The sequence below is a fragment of the Tamandua tetradactyla genome, chromosome 23 (assembly GCF_023851605.1).
Source record: "Tamandua tetradactyla isolate mTamTet1 chromosome 23, mTamTet1.pri, whole genome shotgun sequence".
NCBI classification, from domain to species: Eukaryota; Metazoa; Chordata; class Mammalia; order Pilosa; family Myrmecophagidae; genus Tamandua; species Tamandua tetradactyla.
The window spans coordinates 55,578,195-55,586,769 of NC_135349.1; positions in this window are offsets into that span (position 1 = coordinate 55,578,195).

Below are 8,575 nucleotides of genomic sequence, written 5' to 3' on the forward strand. Positions count from 1 at the left end.
AACTGGGTGCTGGGCCCTCGGCACGGTCACTGCGGTGGGGAGCAGCTGCTGCTTCCTGGGAGCCAGCACTGGGGAGGCCCAGAGATGGGGAGGGCCTGGCCTGAGACCACACAGCTGGAGGCGGCGAGGAAGGCAGGGCCTGCCTGGAGTGGGTGCAGCCCTTCCCTGGCCTCCCTGGCCTCTCCGCCCCAAGGGAGAGCTAGCGCTCAGGGAAGGCCACTGCTGCCTTGTTTTTTCAGTTGCTGTAACATATGTAACATAAAATGTGTCCTTTTAACCACTTTTAACTTAACAGTTCAGAGGCATTACTTACACCTCCAGTGTTGGGTAACCTTTACCCAACCCATCACCAAGACTTCCTCAGCTGTAAACAAATGCTGCATCCGTGAAGCAAGAACCCCACCCCCACCCCACTTTCTCTTCTGGTGTCCCTGACTTTTGGCTACTCCCTGAGGCTTCCCCCTGTCCGGCTCCTTGGCTGCTGAGGACCTCAGCCTCGCTGGCCCCCCTTGGTCCTTGTGGCCACCTTAGCTAGCAGCATCCTCCAAGATCCTCTTTACAGAGGGGTCCATACCCATAGGGCCAGGGGTGGGAGCGGAATGGGCCTTTTGTGGGGGACACGATTTGTTCCCCAGCACTCAAAGGGAAGCAGGATACAACAGGACAACTGCAAGCCTCTGCTCTCTTATGTAGCCCCAGAGTAACTAATGCAAGCTTCAGCTGCAAACTTTCTGGGACAAAAATCTCCCCTAAAACCACAAAACTTCCCCAAACCATGGAAACTTCTCCAGACCTTAAAGTCTTGTAAAACCCTGGGCCGGAAGCAAACTCTTAGTCAATTATAAAAAGCCTGGGGTTGTGAAGATTGTTAAAAATCTGCCCAAAGACAAATCTTGGATACTTGAAGGGCGGGCCACAAACATCAGTAGTTACCTCTTCCTGAAATGATGTTGTATTAACCCTGTAAGATCCTGGTTAATACTAACCATGTAAGCCCGGAATGCTCAAAGGTAACCATGGGAACCTGCACCAAGAAGACACCTAGTATTCAAAGGTTACTGTGCAGTGCTGCCGCCAGCAAAACTTTCCTATGAAACTAGCCAACTCACTCCACTCAGTGCACGTCCCTCCCCTGGGCACGTCCGCGTTAACCTCTTTAATGTGTGCGCTCTCTTTTTTATTTTATTAATTTTTAAATTAAAAAAATATATGACAAGAAAGAAACATTCTTAACATCACAATCACACAGTCACATTGTGAAAGCTATGTCATTATACAATCATCTTCAAGAAACGTGGCTACTGGAACCTGGAACACAGTGCGCTCTCTTTTTAAATAACCTTTACTAGTTCTCTCTAGTTCTCTTGTCTCTAAGTTCCTTTAGCGGCCGGACCCCTGAGCCTGGACCGCGGCTCAGCTGGCACCATTCATTGCCAGCTGGGCACTGGGTACAATAGAAACAGAACCACACGTCTGCCCTCTTGGGTCTGGCTTATTTCCTTCACTCTGTTTTCAAGGTTCAGCTGTGTTTGCAGCATGTTTCAGAACTTCCCTTTTTTCCCTTCCTTTTTATGGCTGAATAATACTCCATCGAATAGACCATACTTTGTTTATCCGTTCATCTGACGGACGTTTGGGTTGCTTCCGCCTTTTGGCGACTGAAGAACGCGGCTGTGAGCGCTGGTGTGCTGGTATCTTCTGGAATCCCTGCTATCAGCATTTCTGGTCACACACCCAGGAGTGGAATTGGTGGGTTATGTGGTGACTTTACGTTCGATTTTTTAAGGAACTGCTAAACCGTTTCCACAGGGGTCGCACCATTGTACGTCCCCACTAGCAGTGTATGAGGTCTTCAGTTTGTCTGCATCGTTACCAGCACTGCCAGCTTTCTGTTTTATGCATTACCCACCCTGGCAGGTGTGACGCAGTATTTCATTGTGGCTTTGTCACAAAGGGGCCCAGCTTTGAGGGCAGCGGGTGCATGAGGGTGGCCAGGCCCGGGGTGGGAGGCAGTGAGTGGGCAGCAGGATGTTCCTGCCCCCGAGCAGGCTCCGAGCAGGCTCCGAGGGCAATGTGCCTTCCCGGGCTGTGCGGGAGCAGCGTGGGCTATGGGGTCATCTCGGCGGGTGCCAGGGATGCGGGGACCGGCAGGAGACCTGCGGGGGAGGGGCAGTGCCTGCCTCCCAGGATCCCCCGCTGCCTGACCGTGCTGTAAATCCACACCCTGGCTAACACAAAAAGAATGAACAAAGAAGTCCTTTGGAACGGGGCTGGGAGGCCGCGCATTCCGGAGGCCGGGGAGCCCAGACCCGCGTGTGGCCCGCGGGAGAGGAGGCCAGCACCCCAGGGGCGGGGCAGGGGCTGGCTTCCAGTTCCCGGAGCCTCCGTGGAAGGAGAATGACCGCCCCGCCCCGCCGGGCCCAGGCCTCCTCCGGACAGCGGGCCCCTGAGCGGCCAGCCCCTCGTCCCCGGCCCCTGCCCCTCGCTGCCAGGCGGAGCCCCAGGGCGCCCCTTCGTGTCCGGCAGCCGACGTCTTCCCGACGGCCGCTCGGGGGACGCGTGCTGAATGAATGAATGACTCCTCGGCGCTCTGGCCTTTGGCGCCCCCGCGGCCTTCCGTTCTCCGGGATGCCGGGCCCAGGCCCCGGGGACCTCCTCACCACGCGCTGGCTGCGGCCGGCAGGGGGCGCGCGCTCCGCGAGGACGGGCTCAATGCGCAGGCTGCTGGGTGAGAAGCTATTTGCAGGGCTCTTTTATGCGGCTTGGGGACCTGGGTCCTTGCTCTCTCACGGCCCGTGGCAAATGGCCCCTGTCTGTGCCGATTCCTCCAGAAGGGCCCATGGGAAAGGAGCAGGAGTGGCTGGAGGCAGGAAGGGGTCTGGCTTCTCCTGCCACCCTGCAGAGGTGGGGCACCTGGGGCCACTTCCCTCCTCTCCACCGCTGCCCAGGGAATCCGTCCGTGTCCCTCCTGCTGGGAATCTAGTCTGCCCTGGCCAGCGCCATGAGCCTTCTCTGCCGCAGTGTCCCCAGCTACACCAGGTCGCCAGGGATAAAACCCTGGGTCCCAGCAAGTGGGGCTGGCTTGCTCTTTGAGGCTAGGGGAGCCTTTTGCCTCCGGCCGTGTCCCCAAGGAAAAATACTTGAGGGCACCCTGATGCTTGAGGGCGGGAACAGCTCTAGGGCCCATTACTGTGCCATGGTGTCTGTCACATGCCCTCTGCCCCCTCATCGAAAGGAGCTAACATGGCTCGAGCACTGAGGACCCGGGCACCCTGAGGAGGCTGCTGTCATCGTATTGGTTTTTTGAAGAAGGAAAGTGAGGTTCAGAGAAGCTGGGGGCGGGGGGCAGAGCCGGGCCTGAGTCAGTGTGTCCCGCGGCCAGCCTTGCCCTGCTGCACCCCAGCCCCACCCAGCGAGGGCCTCCTGCCCTGTCCCCCAGTCCCCAGCAGGGTGAGCTGGGAGAGTGGGCTCTGGAGTGGAGGGGGTGGTGTTGGGGAGCAGTGCAGCCTCTCTGGGCTCAGCATCCAAAGTGGAAAAACCCCACACAAATCAAGGACAGCTGGGCCCGCCCTCCAGCTGCAGCCCCTCCTGTCGCAGGCCCCAGAACCCCGACAGACAGCGGGGTGGCTCTGGGGAGGGGCGCTCCGGGGGGCGTGGGTGACACCTCCCCCAGCTGTCCCTGGTGGGGGAGGAAGTGAATGTGTTGGTGTACATCCCTTTCCAGAGTGAGGCCCCTGCCTGGGGGGCCCGTGGGGAGGGGGCAGGCTGGGGAGGAGGGGCGGGGGCCACACACAGTCAAGCAGTCTGCAAACACGGGTGGGTGCTGGCCATGGCGAGGCGGGGGGGCGCAGACGCCGCTGCCCCTGGGGTAGGCAGAGAGGACCAAGACAAATCAAATCCAGCCATACACCTCGACTGCGCTCTGAGAAGGGGACACGGGTGGGCCCCCCAGCGGCAACCGGGCCAACTGGACCTCTGTAACTAGGACCACTGGGGGTGCCCCTACCCTGCCCAGACCTTCCCCACCCCTCCCCTCCTGCGCTGGCCTCCACCCCCCAGGAGGGCATTTACCACCCACCTGTGGCCCCTCCCATGTTCTCACCTCCCTGGTGGCTACCCCTGTCCCCATGTCTGATGGGGCTAAGGAGTGTGGACAGATGGACCCTCTGCCTGGTTGTCCAGGGACCCAGACGATGTGAGGGGAATGGAGCTGGGCTCCTTTAGACCCTCAAGGCTGCAGAGACCCCCCAGGGGCGCCCCTCCCCCACCCCCATGGGCCGGGTGGGACTTTCCTCTGGGCAGATGGTGGCGGGGGCGAGCAGCCCTTGCTGGGTGGGGCTGGGGGTGCAGCAGGGCAAGGCTGGTCGCGGGACACACTGACTCAGGCCTGGCTCTGCCCCCCGCCCCCAGCTTCTCTGAACCTCACTTTCCTTCTTCAAAAAATCAACACGATGACAGCAGCCACCTCAGGGTGCCTGGGTCTTCAGTGCTCAAGCCATGTTAGCTCCTTTCGATGAGGGGGCAGGGAGCATGTGACAGACACCATGGCACAATAATGGGCCCCCTAGAGCTGTTCCCGCCCTCAAGTATGTTTTACTTGGGGACACAGCTGGAGCCTCCCCACATCCCACAGTCACACTTTGGGGCTTGGGGCCCCAAAGTCACTTTTCAGCGATGGGTTCAGTGGGGTTCTGCCCCCCTAGGCCAGGCAAGAGGGAGCTAGGGGAGCAGGGCGCTGGCAGGGGGGAGGGCCAGGTGAGTGGGGAGCCGCCCGCATGCCCCGCCTCCGTGTCACTAAATTCAACCTCCCGAAAGGGCTCTTTGTCGCCATGTGGCCCGGGCCCCTCCACTCCTAGGGGCGCACCCTACAGCGTGAACACACGGCCACATACCAACTTGTACACGAATGTTCATGGCAGGCTCAGTCTCAACAGCCACAAAGCAGAAAGAATCCCAGTGCCCGTCAGTGCAGGAGTGGAGAAACCACATGTGGCCTGCCCTGGTGGAAAATTATTCGGCCGTCGAAAGGGATGACGTTCGGATGCACACTGCACCACACGTGAGCCCTGACAGCATCATGCTCATCATCTGGTCCCACTTATATGCAATGTCCAGAACAGGCAGATTCACAGAGCAGAGAGTAGATCAGTGGTTGCCAGGGGCTGGGGAGTTGAGGAAATAGGGAGTGACTGCTAAGGGGTACAGGGTCATTTTGGGGGGAGATGAAAGTGTTCTAGATTTACATAGAGAGGATGGTTGCACAACCGGTGAATATACTGCAACCTGGGGAATGGCGTGCTTAGAGAGTGCATTGCAGGCTACATGGATTAGGGCTCAGGAAAGCCGTCTCAAAGGACTTCAGAATTGCAATCGGTGGCTCCTTTTCACAAAGAAAGAACGGGGGGCTCTGAGTGGGAGGAGCGTGAGGCCAGAGGCGAGGATGGGGTGTGGGGCAGTGTGTGGGGATCCCGGCCCTATGGCCCTGCTCCCTCGGGCATGTGAGGATGGCCTCCAGCTCCAGCCGCCTTCTCTGCCCTCTGCCTTCTTTCTGCTGCTGAGCCTTTGCCTGTGCTGTTCCTTCTGCCTCGTATGCTGTTCCCCTTTCTTCTCGCCTGACTGCCACCTCTTCCAGAAAGCTTTCCCTGGTCTCTTCCCCCAGACATGTCCTCCTACCAAGCAGCAGTTACTGAGTGCTTCTTGGAGCCTGGGCTCGGTGCCAGGTGCAGGCATACACTGGTGAATAAACAGCCCCAAGGCTTCCATCCTGGGATCCCCAGCTTTGTACCCCCCCCTCACCTGAGAGCCAGATGGTGCGGGAGTGGGGTGGGGCTCAGCTGCCAAGCTCACCAAGCAGACCCCTTTTCCCAGGACCTCATCCCCTAGCCCCTACCCTGCTGTTCGGTGTCTTGCTCTTGGAAAGTTCCTCTTGGAAAGTCCTTTACCCCTCCGGCAGGTGGAGGGACTAAGTGGACGGCATTCCTGGTGGAGGAATGGCATGTGCAAAGGCTAAGAGGTGGAAAGGATTTAAGGGATGATTTTGAGTACTGAATCATGGCATTACTCCTTTATGCTTTCTGGTATGTTGGAGCAGACAAAGGGGAATACTTGAAATCCCAAACTAATTCGGCTGCCTGAATTATATCTAAAATGCTAGTAAAAGCCCTTATCTTGTGCCTTTGAGCCTGTAAGAGCTGTTACTCCCTTTATCTGGTCATTTTCTCGTAGGGCAAAGGCCCTGATACTACTGAAGAGTTTGAAGTCAGCCATTAACTAGTCTCAGCCCCGGACATGTGTAAATCCTACCCGCCAGGCTCTGCTAGTGAGAGATAACTTGTCTCCCTTCCTTTAGGCTCACACGGTAGTGCTGAAGTGATAGCTCTGCCTCCCCTCCTTTCGGCTTCTGTTCTCCTACTGAAGTGACAGTGAGAACACCACCTCCTTTTCTGCTTAGAACTTGCTGTCTGCAATTGTAATGGCCTCACCTCCCTTTGCTAAAATCCTTAAAAACCCTGAATCCCCAAAACTCGGGAGACAGCTTTTGGGCCACTAGGCCCTCTCCTTTTCTACTCAGTGCCTAGTAATAAACTGTTTCTCCCTTTGAAACCTCGGGGTGTCAGGCATCGGTTTATTGAGCGCATCAGGCAGCAGAATCCAAGGCCTTTGTCCAGTAACAAAATGATTCCTATAGCTTCCACTGATTTCTAGGATCAAATCATAAAAGCCTTCCCAGGAGAAGATTCTCCAACATAGCACGTTGCGATGTTGGATGGCTAACATTTACCTCCTGAGATATGCCAGCGTTTTAATACCCTCGCAGGCCCCGAGGTCTCCATCAGATACCAGCCCCCTTGCTGGGTCCTACCACGTCTCAAACCCAGGGGAATATCTCTGATTCCCAGAGAACATCTACAAAAGGAGTCAGCGAGCTTTTCCCATCAAGGGCCAGATAGTAAGCATTTTTTAGGATTAGTGGGTCATCTAGTCTCTGTTAGAAAATTCCAGCCTATTGTGGTAGCTCTAAGGAATTGTTACTTTAATCTGAGTGTCTGCACACTTCACCTGTGGGCCAGCCTGTTTTGTGCACAAAGTTTTCTTGGAGCACGGCTGCGACCATTTGCTCAGATACCGTCTATGGCTGCCTTTTGCACCAAGGGCACAACTGTGGGAAACCGAATGGCTCTTGTGCTGGTTTGAAAATGTTATGTACCCTGAAAAAGCCTTGTTCTGTGAATCCTGATTCAATCTTGTAGGGTGGAATGTTTGATTAGATTGTTTCCATGGAGATTGACCCACTCAGTTGTGGGTATGGCCATTAGCTTGGATGGAGATGTGACTCCACCCACTCAAGATGGGTCTTGGTTAGTTTGCTAGAGCTCTGTAAAAGGGGACACATTTTGGAGAAACCTCAGATGCAGATGCTTGGAGAACAGTTGCTTCAGAGCTGACAGAGACACAGACATTTGGAGACACCTGGAGTGCCGACAGAGAGAGCAGAGGCCTAGACAGGGACATTTGGAGAGGCAGAGCCCACATGTGTCCTGGAGGAGCTGAGTGAAGGCCCACAGATGCTTAGAGAGGAAACCACTGGAATGAGAAGCTGGAAGCAACGGAACCGGGAACAAGGACCAGCAGACGCCAGCCACGTGCCTTTCCGTGTGACAGACACTGGCCTTTCTTGAGTCAAGGTCTCTTTTTCTGGACGCCTTAGTTTGGACCTTTTTCTGGACTTAGAATATAAACTTGTAAACTAGTAAATCCCCTTTTTAAAAGCCGTTCCATTTCTGGTATATTGCATTCCAGCAGCTTCAGCAAATTAATATAGCTCACAAAGTCTAAAGTATTTATTATCTGACCCTTTACATAAAATGTTGGACACGTACTGCCCCCTCCTTCCCACACACATAATAACAAACTATACTGAAAATTCCGAATCAAGGGACTGCTGTGATAGAAGCTGTGAGAAGCTTACAAGTCTGGAGACTGTGGGGAGGAGCTAGAGCTGGAGGGGGGCGAGCCCTTGTTCAGCACAGTCCTGCCAGGGCCACGGGAAAGGCCACGGGAAGGGCCATGGGAAGGGCCACGGGAAGGGCCACGGGAAAGGCCATGGGAAGGGCCACGGGAAGGGGCCACGGGAAGGGCCACGGGAAGGGCCATGGGAAGGGGCCATGGGAAGGGCCACGAGAAGGGGCCACGGGAAGGGGTCATGGGAAAGGCCACGGGAAGGGGCCACGGGAAAGGCCATGGGAAGGGGCCACGGGAAGGGGCCACGGGAAAGGCCACGGGAAGGGCCACGGGAAAGGCCACGGGAAGGGGCCACGGGAAGGGGCCACGGGAAAGGCCACGGGAAGGGGCCACGGGAAAGGCCATGGGAAAGGGCCATGGGAAGGGCCACGGGAAGGGGCCACGGGAAGGGGCCACTGGAAGGGGCCACGGGAAGGGGCCACGGGAAGGGGCCAAGTGAAGGGTCCAAGGGAAGGGGCCACGGGAAGGGGCCACAGGGAGGTGACCACCTCAAGACCAGAAAGACAAGGGGGCAGATGCAAGAGACATTCCAGAGAGAAATACAACCTGTCAG